Below are 17,375 nucleotides of genomic sequence, written 5' to 3'. Positions count from 1 at the left end.
TTCAACATGGCCAGGTAGACTTGTAAATATCGTATAACGGACTTTTCCTGAGATTGTCCGCAAAAATCTCAATCTTAAAATTACTGTTCCTAAATATTTATTTTTTCAGCCAATTCATTCTTCGTAATTTTTTTCCTTTGTTTTTTTTTTCATTTAAATTTTTGAAATTACTTGATTTTTCAGAACACCGAATAAATAATAAGTAGATTTTAAGCCTTGTAAAAAAAAAGACATTTGTAATTTCAAGAAACTTGGCCCATTTCTTTGATCAAAGTATACCAAAACCAAAGAAAAAAAAAGTTCGATTCCTAATTTCAAAGAGGGCTCAGGCGACACGAACCCGAGTTGAATGATATTTTTCTGACATGCAGTATCGACCAATATCCTCTTCACTGTAAGCTGTACAAACCATACCTACACTTATTGTCATTTTTTAGTACAACTTAAACATTTACTTGCATGTCTCTTCGATCAACCTAGAGCTCACAAAAGAAGGCCTGCTGCAGCCCGGTTCAATAGTAATCTACTTTTGATGAGTCGTCAAAGCCTACTAGAACATTTCCTTATCGTGGACTGAAGCCTCTGGGTTTGACAAGTATCGCTGTATTGGGCTTGTTAAGGATTGTGTTGGTAACGGAATGAACAGCTTATAGGAGATTGTTCTTTCGTATAATATAAATATAGCGTTAAGGCTAGTTTAAACAAAAATGTGGGCTTCGATTACCGAAATTAAAAACAAGTTCAACATTTTAAATCAAGAAGATTTTATTGGTATGGGTACTTGATTAATGACCTTATCATACCAAATAAAAAAGGAGAGAGAGAGAGAGAAAGTTAAGATAGTAATAATCATGTAGACCAAAATTACAAATTTGAAATACAACTATAGTCATAATAGACACCTATTTAAAAAGTAACTTGTATATTTGAAGAACAATGATGCAAACGAGAGGATAATTGATAATGGTGTACGTTCCTATGTACTTTATCTCTAATTCAATGTTTAATACACTTTTTCGTCCTGAACAAAGAGGAAAAGAGAGACTAAGTATATTTTTCCTTTTATAGGTTCCTATTACTGGCAAAGAGTGATTTGTTTCAGTTTATCATATCAAAAAATAAGTTTCATGACAGCATTATTCAAAGTGAAAGAACGAGGTATAAATGGTGGTCAAATCATACTCTTGCATGGCCAGACAGTTTTTTTTTTTCAGAGTAAATTCAAAACTTTCTGTTGAATGAAATAGGGGGTGAGGGTCTTTCAATTGTCTATGGGTTTCACATTTATCGGAAAATTCTAGAATTACAGAGCTTCAGGTCAGAGTTTTATATAATTAAGCAGTTATGTTTTTATGTATGTATATATATATATATGTCCTTATACATACTGTACAGACTTAAAACTTCACGGCTCTGATTATGTTTCTTAAAGAAATATAATGATTATATGTAATTCATGTGATTTATATAACAATATCGAAAAATAAATCGCTTACCTAATAATTTTATATACTCAGACACTAAAACATTGCAATACAATCATGATTTAATAAATAAGGAGTTTTGGAGTGTCTGTAAGTTGGCTTAATTTCACAACATTACGGAATACGATGACATTTCTTCTAATAAGTTTAATGTTATATATGAAAATCGTCAAGGATCATAAATTGCCATTCAAATGTAAAATTGGTAACTTATATAAGCTTTCCCCTGGTCGGTTTATAGATTTTATAAATTTTATTGTCAATGCATGGTAGCGTATATTAAGTGCAATAATTAGGAATTAAAAAATACCTCTTTGTTCAAGAATAATCCACACAATTTTATCCATTCCAATAATTTGATAAAGCATTTAAAAAATATATATGTAGTGTTTCTTTATAAATTATAACTTCCTTTAACACTTGATCAATCCAACTGAGTTCCAGATAAAAATATTATTTGACATTTACTTATGTATGTCTGACACATAGAGACCTATACAAACAATTTATTAATTTCTAGAAACTACTTATAATCTATTTACATAGTAAATTTAAGAAACAAAACTAATCTACCTGCGTTAAGGATTGTCCGATTAAAATTAAAAAACTCATGAATTAATCAGGAGTCTTAATAATTTAATCCCCTCCGACACTTTTGCGTCCCCTTATTAGTACACACGACGAATATTTTAGAAATACACACATTATATTCCGATTCGTTGCTAATTCTGACTGTCGATTGTTTAAGAGTTGTTGATACCAAATCAGTATTAATTCCCACGTGTTTGGGAATGTAGTGAATCACATGTGTTGTTGCGCCAATAAAAACAACAGTTGCTTAATTTGTATATCATGCTATCTTTATAGTAAAAGATGTTGACTTTTTGATAGTGGATGCCTATTGATAGTTTAATGTATGATATTATTTCATTCTTCCTTAATATTTAAAAAAAATATTTTGTCAAAAAAGACTGGAAAAAAGTTCGTTGCTGTGTCTTATTTGCCTGACAGTCGCATACACAGATATGGCTGAAACGTGGACCAGAAAACGGAACCGTACTGAAATTCTGAGAGCAGACCATAATAGTGTATACAAAAGGTAACAAATAGTGAAACACTTTATCCATACTGTAAGATCACTGTAAACCACAGTGTATCCTTCTGAATGGAATTACTTGTAAGAATTGAATACAATGTTTTAGAAGACGTTGGTATTGTTCTTGCAAAACTTAAATAAATTGTCTTATACAAATACATGTACAGCATACTTGCATCTATTACTTGGGAAATTTATCATGTTGTAAATTTTGAATTTACAAGGGGGAGGTAAATGCAAAATTTACATCATGATAGTTTACTATTTGACACCGAAACACCATTTTTACAAGGTCGTCCCTGGTAGATTTTTTAATAAAACCATAAAATAAAGGGAGACAATTATATATAGATAAATCAAACCTATATCAATACTGAATAATATTTCGATATTCTAAACGATGTATCTTTTCTGCATTGCAAACCTTCCCACCTAAAGTATACCCCTCCCTTTCCTTTCCTCCTCCTGCCTTGTGGCAGATAGGGCATCCACAGAGAATCTCAATTCATTCCTGTTGTTCTCGCTTCATCATTCCATGATCTCTAGCTAGCATTTACACCTTCCCTTTCTACTGTGCTGTGTTGTTTTTTTTTCCTTTTGGTGCCCATGTTAGCGCGATGTTGCAGTCACTGCTATGATCTTGTTTCAGTGCATGTTCAATAAACTTCCATCTTCTCCTGCTTACTTCCTCACTGATCTGTCTAATCTTTGTTCTCTGTAACATGTCTTCACTTCTCACTCTATCTTACTATTTTATCTTCATTATTCTTCTTTCAAAGAATTTGTTCTGGAATGCGTCTATCATCTTGTTTTTCTCCTTTGTTCATTTTCCATTTTCGTTTCTATATAAAAGTATTGATAATATAAGCGTTTTGTATAGTTTTAACTGGGTAGTCCTTTTGATGTTATTGCTTAAGTCTGGTAAAGTTGTACATTGCTCTTGAGAGTCTGTTTTTAATATCTCCCATTCCCCCTCCTTCTGGTGATTGATTGATTGTTGTTTTACGTCCCGTTCGAGAATTTTTCACTCATATAGAGACGTCACCATATACCGGTATAGATCTTCACTAGGCACTCAGGGCCATTGAGCAGTGAGGGTTCTTTATCGTGCCAACGCCTACCCTGATACGGGGCCTCGGTTTTTAAGGTCTCATCCGAAGGACCCTCAAACTTTCACTTCAAAGTGCTGAGCGCTTGGCGAAGGAATAGCTGCTACCTATTTTTTTATCGACTTAGGTCAGTCGCGGCCGTGACCCTCCTTCTGGTGTTATTGCAGTTTCTAAATATGTAAATGACTTTACTTCTTCCATTTCTTTCCATTTTATGTATAATTTCTCCATTTCTGACATAATTATCAACACTTTGTTTTCCTAAAGTTGAGTCCCATACTCTGTGCGTCTTCCAGCATATTTCTTGTTTTCTTTTGCATGTGTTGTTTTTTTGATGATAAGGCGACATCATCCGCAAAATCTAAATCATCCAGTTTGTTGAAAAAATTAATCCAGAGTCATGGAAACTGTTCAGAAAGTGTTCGGTGGCAACTAAAAGTAAGGATTTTAACAAACCTGTATATGTAACAGAATGGACAAGAGATTTTGGATTTCAAAATGAGTTCAAATGGAGAGATCTGTTTCTCAAATTTAAAATAACTATGGATTCAAACCGGATTTTTATTCATTATTGTAATTTGAATGGCGGAAATTAAAAAATAATTGAAAAAAGAGAAAGATTTTCTTTTGCCTGCAATGACGATGAGGAGAGGCAGCATGTCATCAATACCTCTAGACAAGTAGTCGAGAATGCAGTCGTTCATCGTCGAATTGCAGTTAGGACCTTCCCTCAGAAAGGGGAGCAGGATACCCTGGAGAACGGAGAGATCCATGCTCACCTCCAAATCATCATTGATAAGTTCTCTGAGCCCGAAAGAACAGAGGAGCGGAAATAAAGTTAATCTTGGGAATCCAGGAGAGAGATAGGGACCGCAGCCCAAAACAAAAACGCATTTTTGGTATAGGACCCCCACAGCCTTTCAATTGGGAATTTTAAACTAGAAAATTTACATTTACGTACTGTAAAATCACATATTTTCGTGGTTTGAGGAAAAACTATGGGTTTGTGGGGATTTAATTTCGTGGATGAAAAATTGATGAGTAGTTGTATGTAGAAAATTTTTCATTTCGTTGTGGACATGAATTCTTGGGTGTCTACATACCTCGAAAACATCGAATATTAAACCATTGCTGCAGAACTGTAGCTCTCTGGTTGAGAAAATTTGGACAGATACACTAGAGCTACAGATCCCATAAAATACAAGAAATAATACCCGAAGCGAATGACCCCACCCCCACCCCCCCCAAAAAAAAGCGTCGCCGTAAAGCGAAGGTTTTTCAATGCTTGGATCTGTAGCTGCTCTCTGGCTTATTGTCAACCAGAGAAGTACGAAAATAAGTGATTTCACAGTATGTTTTACTGTAGAATAAAGTAATACATGTAACTATGCGGAAAAGAGGTAATTCAGGTTGGAGTGGACCTTTGACGGGATTTACATGTATTGGTTGTTATTCTTCAATGGTATTAAAGTTTGAACATCATTGGTGTATTCTGAATGTAAAAGGCGGAGACAAAATCGTCTGATCTGCTAGCGGAATGCTCATGTGAGCAGCCCGATCTCTGCGTCCTCGTTTTAAGGTTATTAGGGAAATAGTTGTATTGTTTCCTCTGCATGTCTTCAGACTTTTTCAATCATGTTTGACGCCACCATTTGCCGGTGGATGCTGCAAATTTAGACCTGTACTCGGCACTTAATTATGGCTATCGAACAGTGAGAGATCTTTTTCGTACGAGCATCGTATTCGATATAATACTCCGGTACGTGTTTACAGTCTCATTCTTAGGCTCGGTCTCCAGTCCTGCAGACGAATTCGACGTACAACGCAAGGATCAACTCCTTACTACGGAAGCCGGTTGGTGCCAGGTAGAAAAAATATTTTATCTGGCGGCCGCCAGATAACTTTCTGGCGGCCGCAAAATAATTATCTGGCGGCCGCCACATAAATAACTGGCGGCCGTCAGAAGCTTATCTGGCGGCCGCCAATTAATTATTTGGCGGCCGCCAAATAACTTTCTGGCGGCCGCCAGATAAGTTATCTGGCGGCCGCTTGAAAATTATTTGGCGGCCGCCAGATAAGTTTCTGGCGGCCGCCAGTTATTTATCTGGCGGCCGCCAGATAATTATTTGGCGGCCGCCAGAAAGTTATCTGGCGGCCGCCAGATAAAATATTTTTCTACCTGGCACCTACCGGCTTCCGTACCTTACTCTTCGTTTCTAAAATCAGACATTTTTACTGCTGCGCACGCTGGCGGAAAATTTTAGGAAGTGAAAAAGATAACGCACAGTGATCGATCTCATAAATTCTCTAAGCAATATGAATCGAGAAAACGGCAACAACACAAACTTCTGGAAAATCAGAGGTGGGATCAGGTGCCTATGAGGAGTAAGCATCCCCTCTCAAATGGTCACACCCACTATAAGCCCTCTATATTGATAATGTAAATGGAGTAATCTACTGTCCAAATTGGTAAAAACACACTCACACACACAAAACCAATGGTCTAGCAATTAGTAAGAAAGGTCAGTCTAAATACGGGTACCTGTAAAATGCGAAACGAAATAGAAACGAAACGAAATCTACCGAAACGAAATCTTACCAAACGAAATGAAACCTACCGAAACGAAACAAATCAAAACGAAACTTACCGAAACGAAACGAAATCAAAACGAAACCTACCGAAATGAAACGAAAACTACAGAAACAAAAAACGAAATAAAATCGAGCAAAAATGAAATATATATATATATATATATATATATATATATATATATATATATATATATATATATATATATATATATATATATATATATAAACATTATGATTTAAAATATATTATAAAATGTATATTTTATAAGTAACGAGTCTCTTTTGATACGCAGTGAAAAATAAAAAAAATATTTTGAAATTATATAGTATGCTCGTGCATATTTGTAGCTGGCAGTTGATTTACAGTACATATAAGCATGTATAAGTAAATACATCACTAGAGAAGGGAGCATTTATCGGTGTTTAAATATTATATTAACAAGTGCTTGAACTATATAAATTTTATATGAAGTAAAAATAGTCCATATACAGTTACACATTATATATAATGATATACCTTGATTTGAAAAACATTCTGTTTCGTTTCGTTTCGGTAGGTTTCATTTTGAGTTCGTTTCGTTTTGTTTCGTTTCGGTAGGTTTCGTTTCTATTTCGTTTCGCATTTTACAGGTTCCCGTTTCGTTTCGGTAGGTTTCGTTTCGTTTCGGTAGATTTCGTTTCGTTTCTATTTCGTTTCGCACTTTACAGGTACCCGTCTAAATACAGCCCAACGATAGGTTTATCTACAAACAAGGTCATTATAACGCCCTTAGGAATTGCGAACTGCTGACTTTTATTTTTGAAAGCCTTTCAGATATGGTACAATGTAGATCTAGTGATCGTCGAAGAATTGCTTGGGCAGACGAAAGGCTTGACGAGTCCAAATCCAGAGAGAATTTCAGCATATTCATGTCACGATTGAAACATCTGTGTACCTAACCATCATCTCGTTTGGAAATGTACAGTTTATTAAGGTCTATGATTGTAAATGACACGAACTGTTAAACTTGCTTGAATGGGACCAAGAATGACTACAGAATTTCTGGGACTTCGTACCATGAGGCTCTAAGCTAATATATGATTTAGTTCACCCAATCTTTTTAGTCCCTCGCGAACGTTTTATGCCATGCAGGAACAAGGGCAGTGTCAAGGGCATTACCATAATTATGTTAATTTCTGACTATTATAACTATGAGTACTTCGTAAGCTACACTTAAATACTATAGTAACATCGTATATTTAAAAGAAGATGCTCAACCAGTGTTAAGCTGATGCGTGCTTTCCTCATTGTCAGCAGCCGTTCCCATTATCGCATACACTTTAACAGTCTTCTGCATTTTTGAACATCTGCTTTGTATTGAAATTGAGATGCTCAAAAGGCTTAAGAGCTGCTGTCTGGCTTCCTCATTGTCAACAGCCGTTCCCATTAACGCACAATAATCTAAATGTAAAATAAAAATGATTTTTGTTGTTGTTGATATTGAAGGGCGTAATTTTTGTATATAGGGTGATTTGTCTTACTGACCAATCACCAGAAGAGGTTATAAGTATACGATGGTAAACTGCCCGTCTGTTTTTTTTTTCTGTAAACAATTTTTTCAAGTCGCTACTCCTTCTGTAGTTTTGGTCCGATTTCATTTGAAGAAAATTATTAGATCTGACTAAGATACGCAGTGATATTCTTTTAACTGTTCATTACGACAAACGGTGTTGACATGGTTACTGAAAAAAATTAATTTCTGTGAAATTAAAAACATTAAAACACATCTCCTAAAATTTCATTCAAACTTAGTTCACCAATGGACAACACAATTAAATACGTAACTTGGAAATTATTTTTTATCATGACAAGTGGTAGTGCCTAAGGGACACAATTTTAATCATTTATTTTAGACGAATAGCGCAATGATTACTAAAAATAGAATTCTTTACTACCTCTAACAGTTTTTCATCATGATTTCAATAAAATTTGGTAGCAGACTAAACAAAGGTTGATAATTCTATTCATTAATGTTGTTATACCTTGCCTGAGTTCGAGTCAGCTGAGGTGCTGCTTTTCTCGTCCTTTTTAAGCACAAATCAGTAACGCTACAGTCTCGTCATAGACTTCTGATTCTTTATTATTAATCTTCGATCATTATATTAAGTTGAATATTGCAGACTGTAAGTCTGCTTGTTATAAAAATGACCCTGATAACAAAGATTTGTTGAATCAAAATCTACCGTGTAAAGACTCTGTTATTTAAGGCTACAACCACTTAAACTTTGTGTAAGAAGTACATTTTTTTTTGCGTATTCCTGCATCGATTGCTCAAGACGAACGGATGCACCTCAAATCTCTGCTAAAATCATTTGGAAAGAATTCTTGTAGAAGTAGGAAATTTATTATTATTATTTCTTAATTATTATTTTAATTTGTCTAAATTTTCCTCACTTGGTACCTTTTTAATTTTTTTTTTTATACCTATGTGACTTTTCATTTTGTCAATTCTCTTGTTATCATGGTTTCATGTATTATAAGCTTGTTTAATGGGGTAAATGTTTAATGATTAACATGATGCTATGGCGGAAGGGAGATAAATGGTGTTCCGGCATGTGTTGATATACGAGATATAAAAGAGGATAAACTTCAATAGAACTCAACCATTTCCTCTAGTTTTTCTAGTATGAGGACAGTTACTTCATACAGAATTCAATTCGTTGCTTTGTGTTGGAATATATTCTGGTATCATTTTCAACCTACGTATAAGTCAGAGAATAACGTAGTATGGAATTACATGTACCTGTAGAGAATTAATGTAGCCCTCTACGAAATGCTATTATGAAAGATAATAGTTTAGTTAGCTTAGTTTTCTGTTTCTTTAATAATAAAAACATTATAGACCCTTTTTATTACCCAAATGTCTAAATCGAGGTTACCCCATGGGTGGCTTTTAAACATTTATTCACCCACAAACTCAGACGTGCCTTACCTCATCCCCTTCGTTGCGAGGGGATAATAATTGAAACGGAAGTACATTTATATACATTATATTTAATACACGTACAACTATAAGTCATTTCATTTTAATTAAGGTTATTTTTCCATTAAAATCCATCTCACAGCTCTATAAACTATGCAAACGAATAAAATCTGTTTTTTAGTAACCACCGAAAGAAAAGTTGTACACAACAATAAAGCAAAGTTTAATTTGCTTTTTCATATAGAACTCATTTACGCTTGTGTCAGTATCTTTCATGGAACTGTTTTTCAACACGGTTTGATGTACTTGTCGACCAGTATGGTCACAGACACATATCACAATATAATTTTAGCAGTAAAGCATGTCTTCATACTAGTATTCTAAAACTTTGATTTGCCATTGTGCCCCCATCCTACCCTCGGGTGTCAAGATTTGAACAAACTTATCTACACTACCCGAGGATGCTTCCTCGTTAGTTTCATATTTTTGGGTCCAGTGTTTCTTGAAAAGATTTTTAAAAGTTGCAACCAAGTTTCAGGAATCTTTAATTATCTTCCCTTGAAAGATGCCTCGGCACTTCCTGTGAATAAATTTGAATCCACTCTTATCCAAGGATGCTTTGTGGCAAGTTTGGTTGAAATTGGCTCAGTGGTTCTTGAGAAGAAGTCGAAAATGTGAAAAAGTTTACAGACGGACAGACAGGCAGACAGACGCCGGACAAAATGTGATTCGAAAAGCTCACTTAAGCCTTCGGCTGAGGTGAGCTAAAATATGATTTTAAATATTGATGGTCTACTAGTATTTTCAGTTGAGAGTACCTATGATTCTTAATGATAATGTTGGGTGATAATGCATTTTAGTCTGTCAATCACTTCTTGTACATCTATACTTTTCAATCACGACAACCCAAAGAATAAAAAAAAAACAATATACAATTCACTACCACCCTCACCCCTCCTCTCAACTACTATTTACAGGTCATAAAAGGACAACTTTTTTCTTCAAAATTTTGATTGAAAAATGCATTAATTTGCCTCTTAGATTCCTGTCCTTTTGTTGTCGCTTTTGTTGAGTGAGACTTTCCCCATAGGAAAACAGCCCCGTGACTCAGACTGACTCTAGGGTAAGACTTCCCCCGCAAGTCTTGCTGTAGAGTGGGACTGAATCTACAGCAAGAGAACCTCCTACAGGAAGTATCACTATAGAGCCAGATTTCCCAGAGTGTAAAAGGTGAAGATAACGAACAGTGATCAATCTCATAAATCAAGTAAACAAAATGAATCATAAACAAGGCAAAAACACGGACCCCTGAAACACCAGAGGTGGGATCAGGTGCCTAGAAGGAGTAAGCATCCCCTGTCGACCGGTCACGCCCGCCTTGAGCCCTATATACTGATCAGGTAGACGGAGTACTCCATAGTCAAATTTAGTACAAGAACAATAACCTAACAAATGGTACATGTAGAAACGTGTCAGACAAAATACGACCCAACGATATGTTGTATTTACATGTAAGCACAAACAAGGTCATTACAGCAAGCATTAGCGAAAAGCTGAATTTAAATGGGGATGATGAAATCCTTCTAACATATTTCAACTTATTTGTCAGTAACTTGCCTCGGTTTAAAAAGTAACCGTACTAGAGAATAAAATTTGAGAGACGTAAACATCATATGCAGGGGATTTTAGAATATGGCTACATAACTTAGGAAAATTGGCGATGGAAAAGCTGAAGTCATCTCCTTTGTCAAACAGAGGGAAGTCTTACTTTACACTAGTTGTGGAGTCAGATTTTCCTTATGGCAAGTCTTCTCCCTTCATCCAGACTTGCCTTTACTAGTTTACTCGCTAATGCTTGCTATAATGACCTTGTTTGTAAAACAATGGGCTTGGATAGAGTCTCATTTAAGAAAAATATTGTTTAAATTTTTGTTTGATTGAGGGGGGGGGGGGTCCAGACCCCCCTGAATCCGCCACTGATAATTTAGGTTAAACTTACATTTCATTTGCCCCTTTCTCTATCTAATAAGTTGACAATAAGAGTTGGGATCTCCATCTAAAACTTAATCCTGGGGGAAATGTGGCTCTACATTGAACTTGCCCCCTAAAAGTAGTCTCACCTTAGAACAAGACTTCCAGGGAGGGAGTATGGCTCGGGGGGGGGGGGTGGCTCTACTGTGAGTCTTCCGTCCAGTGGGGAAGTCTCACTCTAGAGCAAGACTTCCCGGGAAAGTCTCACTATGAGGGAAAGTTCTGCTCTACAATACCGGCTTGGTTTGTTCTCTGCATCGTAGTTTGTTTTGGATCACGCCATTACATTCTTCCAAACGGGATTTTTCATCCTCCAAAGCGATAGCGTTATATGAAAAGTCCTCCCTTATCTGTGTTTGAACAGGACTTTGACGTCTGTGATTGTTTGACTTCCTGTAATCTAGCACTAAATCGGACGATTCCAGTTGATGTAAAATAGATATTAAAGTCAGAATGTCAAAAAAAAAAACTCCAAAAAACTATGGCTTAAATTACTGAAATTCTAAAATGGAAGAAAGGTTTGTGTTTTACAATTCCTGGAGAAGTAAAGATATTGCTGTGATATTACTGTTTATAACACTGAGTGTACAGACAGGATGCAAAGGATGTGTAAACAATGGAAAGAGGTAATCAAACTACCGGTACAACATTGTAGCACCAGTTTCTTGAATTTCCTCACAGATACATGTATGTTTCTAAAAGCATATTTTTGCGTAAGTGTGAAATTTGCTACTTCCTTTTCATTTTCTTACAGTTTTGATCCAATTTATAAACAAGGAAGTAAAACAAGAGCATTTCTTACTAAAATTGTTTATAAGGGTCTTTGCATAAAGATACATGTATCTTGATAATAAGGACCATCATACATTCACGTCTAATATTATTTTTTACACTTGTTTATACAAGTAAAGAAGTTCGGATTTAAGGAATTAAAAATGAAGTCCCAGAGGACTTCTTTATGAGCAAGTACTACTGAAAGAAGTAACGGACACAAATGTTTTCAAGGATGTGTGCTGTACAAACTATCTAAGCATTGGTGAATGTATTTGTTATTACTCTGTAATTGTTAGTAATTTTCGCAAAAAAACCCATAATTTTCTTTCAGCTTCTTCATATACTATTGGTCGCCCGCGTGGCGAAGTGGTAAGAGCGTCTGCTCTAGAGTCGCGAAGTAAGGGGTTGATCCTTACGTCGCGGGTTCGAATCCCACTGTGGGACGTGGAGACCGGTCCTTCGGATGAGACCGTATTAACGGAGGTCCCGTGTCGCAGTAGGTGCTGGCACGACAAAGATCCTTCACTACTCAATGGCCGTAAGTGCCGAGTATAGGACAAAATTTGCAGCTCTCCACCGGCAAGTGTTGGCGTCTCCATATGAGTAAAAAATTCTCGAGAGGGACGTTAAACAACATATAAACAAAGAAACAAACATGTACTATTGCCTTGCACATATTTTCCTCTTTTAGGAAGTTTAATTGCCATCTTTTTTTCAGTGATTTGTATCAGTAAGTGTACTTGTATGTACATGTATTGTTTATTGTGACAAATGAGCAATTCTGATCAAGAAGCAAAACGAAAAATTATAACTATATTCTTTCAGATGGAAAAACTAAACACTGATTTTTGTATCCGATTATTGAAATCCGTCAATAATATATAAAGTCAATTGAAAAGGGAAATACTTACTTGTGTAGGAAATACTTATATATGTAGGAAATTAATAATTCGAATATTAATTGATGGAGAATCAAGAAATAATGAGCTGAGATCAAATTTTGATTTCTTCAAAGGTTGGGGAAACTGGGAGATATTTGCATGCATGATAAATAAGTATAAATTAAGAAAAATACGATGTTTCTTATTGATATCAAGAAATCACATTGGACGAATACTCAGTCATTCTACAAAAACATGAACAATTAAGATTTTTTTATGTTGCTTACAAATTTACCGTTGTAATATATATAAATTAAAGATCGATTTCAACTCTAAGACTTAAAATACACACATGATCTTGTAAATATTTACCGATATATATGCAGTTAAAGTTTTGATATGAACATAATGTAATGTTGAGAAACGTATTCCACTGCAAATCATAATGTCGCTTCATTTATTTACAAATTTCAAGATGAAATTCTCAGCCGTAAAATCGTTCCGAATAGATTGCAATGAATGTTAAAAAAGTTTTTTTACCCTATATAAAAAGAAATCAAACCACTTCTCGCAAAGAAATGCATGGATCTCCTTTCAAGCGAAATCATAGCGTGTCGCTTAAAATCGATCAACTTCCGTAACGATTTTGTTTTAAATTTCACGCACAGAATGCAGATTTCAAAAAGAACTGAAACTTCTCTGAAAGTGTCCACGGAACCTAATATCATCGATTCTAGTTGCGAGTCCGCTATTTTAAATACATTTTCGACATAACAAAATGAATTAAACAAAAACAGTTGTCTCTCTTAAAAATTTAGCTTCCGTAACGGTAATTCAGGAAAGTTTTTGCATTAAAGATATAAAATTATTTATTTAGTGAGCAAAATGGTTCATACTTTTGTTTAATATCCTAAACCAAACTTTGATTTAACTATTGAAGAGAATTTTAACTTTTATTGCTGGGAATTAACTACCGTAACGATTAACTTCCGTAATGATATTTTTCCTGAAATTTTAATTTAATTTCGGATTCATGCGAGACTTCATCAATCATACTTTAGTGTTCTTTACTGAACATCAGAAACGAAAAATTGGTCAAATTCAGCTTTATTTACAAAATAATAAGGCTTGATCAAGCATTAACTTCCGTAACATTACCTTAAAATCAATGGTGTATTGAAATTGTTGTGAAAAGTTAACGATACCAGATTTGTGGACAATTCTTTGTTTTCAAGTTCACTGATATGTCATTTAGAGAATTATGATGTTCATTTTGCCATATGAAACAATTATTTTTTTTTTCATGTTTTATACCATGAATTGGTCCATTTATCGTAGAATGTCTGTACTGCAGATTAGAAAGTAATTCCGAAATTATAAGATAAAATCTTCATAGTTTTAACCAATCTCAAATTACCTGCTCAGCAAGAGAAGAAGATAGAAATTTGCTAATGCAAATCATCAACCATTTTTAAGATTTCACCAAAGTACATATACTAAAATGTAGTTTTCAATATATATTTACACCATTGAATTCTTTTCCTTTATGTCTTATGAAAACCATTTCTCTTAATCAATCCATTAACTAAGTAGATCCAGATTCCAGTGTCTCTTCCATCAATGAAACATACCACGACATACAGATCAAAAATACAGTATTTTACCTTATATGGTTATTAATAGAGATTTTAATATAAACAATAAATTGCCTCTCTTTCTTTGTTATTGTGGGATTTTAGTTGTAACATTGCAAATATATATATATATATATATATATATATATATATATATATATATAAACCGCTTAGCTGTTTTTTAATATTGGTTCACTGCATAAACTTGCAAGTAATTATGGAATTATCGGAGTGTTGCAGAATACTAGAGTACCCATTTTGTTGATCATTGTTCGCCCATTTTTCTTGTATTGGGCAACTGTATTTCTACGTAAAAATTCGATTCGCCTTTTGTGGCCCCATCCTATATACAGGAATCATTGTTTGAAAAAATCGAATCTACACTACGAGAATCTGCTTCTATATGATTAATCACTGCTTTGTTGTTCCTCAGAGAAGGTTTCTAAAATCTTTTCCAATGAATTTCTATCTAAACTATGATCATCTACTGTGGCCCACACTACCCCTGGTGTTCAAGATTTCAACAAACTTGAATCTTCACCACCTGAGGATGCTTGCACATTACAAAAATGATCATCATAGTTTGCTGTTCTTTATAAGAAAGGAGTTATAAAGACTTTTCCCTATAAAATCCTATGTAAAACTTTGATCCCCTATTTTGGGTACAACCTACCCTCGGGGGCCATGATTTGAACAATTTAGAATCTACACTACCTCAGGGAGATTCCACATATATGTAAGTTTAACTTTTTCTGACCCAGTGGTTCTTGAGAAAAAGATATTTCCTATAAATTTCAATGTAAAACTTTGATTCCCTATTGTGGTCCCACTCTACCCGCGATGGGGGGGGGGGGGGGCATGATTTGAACAATTTAGAATCTACACTAGCTCAGGAAAATTTCACAAAAGTTTTATTTTTTCTGGCCAAATGGTTCTTGAGAAGATTTTTTTAACAAACCTACCCTATTTTTGTTTTTTCTCGATTGTCTTTTCTTTGATGGGGGCTTGACCCTTTCCCGGGTTTACTTTTATAATTTAAAATCCTCTTCACCCATGGACGTTTTGTACCAACTCGATTAAAATTGGCCCAGTGGTTCTTGGTAAGAAGTTTAAAATGTAGAAAGTTTACAGACGGACGGACGGACGACGTACAACGGGTGATCAGAAAAGAAAAGCCCACTGGGGCTTTCAGCTTAGGTGAGGTAAAAATGTTTCTGTCACTTGAAATTTATTATGCCAGCAATTGTCCCAGGAGCATGTGATCGTTTGTCAATGTTTTAATATTTTTACTGCCTAATTGTGCTTTCACAAGATGAGCAACTGCGAAGCGCATATCTTTTGCCATAACATTACTAATTAACTCTTTAAAGTTTTTGATCAAATTTTTACAGATATAATCCGTTTCCTCACAGATCGTCCTCGTCTGATACAGACTCTCTATCATTCAAATACTGCCTGTGTAATGTGTACAAACTTGCACGACTCGCTTATCACATATTTCCTGCTTCCTTTAGCAATTGAGAGTTCGAAATCTCGAAATAAAAAAAAAAGGAAATGCAAAATAAAAATAAAACCTTTGTACGAGGGTTGTCCGGTAAAATCGTGGACAAAGCGTTTGTATCGAAAAATAATGGGCGCACTGAGCTGAAATTTTCAGCAAATGTTAATCAATCATATTTAAGTATATCTTAATATGTTTAATAAATTATATTCAAAAATAAGTATTTTATTATACTTGAATTGCACAGGGTGTGACCCTACGGCGCACGACCAAAAAATCGGGATTTTATCAGGGAATATTCGAGTATTAATTCGAAATAAAAGTATTAAATAGATGAGATTGGGGTAAAAATTATTCAATTTTTAATCCACTATCTATTATGTCGTCTTTTGGAAAATTTCAAGGCATTTGCTTATTTTAGGCAGTTTCATGTGCATTTGAAATGGGAAAGTGGTAAACACAACACACGAAAAATGGCGACGTTTGATGACGTTACGGCGCACTGGAGAGCAATTTAGTTTGATTTAGAGATAGTAATGACGCCTTTAGAGGCTTTAAATGACTACAGAAGAAAAAAAAATAAATAAAAATCACTAGAATTTTAGTATACAAGTGAAATGGATGTTTCCTAAACGATTTTTTTTATCGAGTCCCCGGGTAGAACAAAACATTCGGACAAACAGCTACTGGCAATTGCTAAAGACGCTGTCACTGTAGACCGTCGATAAAAGAAGCCTATTTAGTTGAATGATAGTGAGAGTACTGTCCATAACTTACTAATAAATCTTCAGATGGTCCCATGTGTGCGCGAGATTAGTTCTTCGACTGTTTATGGAGGAATAAAAGGAAACTCAAGTATGTGCATCAATGAAATTCCCGAATTTAAGTGGAGCTTATCTAACTTTTTTTAGCAAAGAGGAAACGTGACGCTGCTTCATACAATTTGACGTTATCATCCGTGCGCCGTAAGGCGATACCACATATAACATAACATCACAATTTATTTATTTATGCATCTATCTATTTGAAATTTGCTATGTATATTGATGAAAAATCACGGCCAGGAACACGTTAAGTTCCTTTACAGTACCGTTGTCAGAGAACACGTTAAGTTCCTTTACAGTACCGTTGTCAGAGACCTTTCAAGTTAAGCACTAAAAGTGGTTCGTTGTCATGACCTCACAGGTGAGGTTAAGATAATGTCCGTCCGGTGTCATTCAAAATAGACAAGAATTTTTACTGAATGCATAAAAAATCATGTTTTTCCTCAATTCCAGGAATACACTTAAGTATTGGGAAACATACAGCAT

Source organism: Saccostrea echinata, unplaced genomic scaffold (genome assembly GCF_033153115.1).
Source record: "Saccostrea echinata isolate AGI-Se365-2 ecotype Australia unplaced genomic scaffold, CSIRO_AGI_Sech_v1 ptg000030l, whole genome shotgun sequence".
Lineage (NCBI taxonomy): Eukaryota > Metazoa > Mollusca > Bivalvia > Ostreida > Ostreidae > Saccostrea > Saccostrea echinata.
This window is presented reverse-complemented; position numbering follows the sequence as displayed.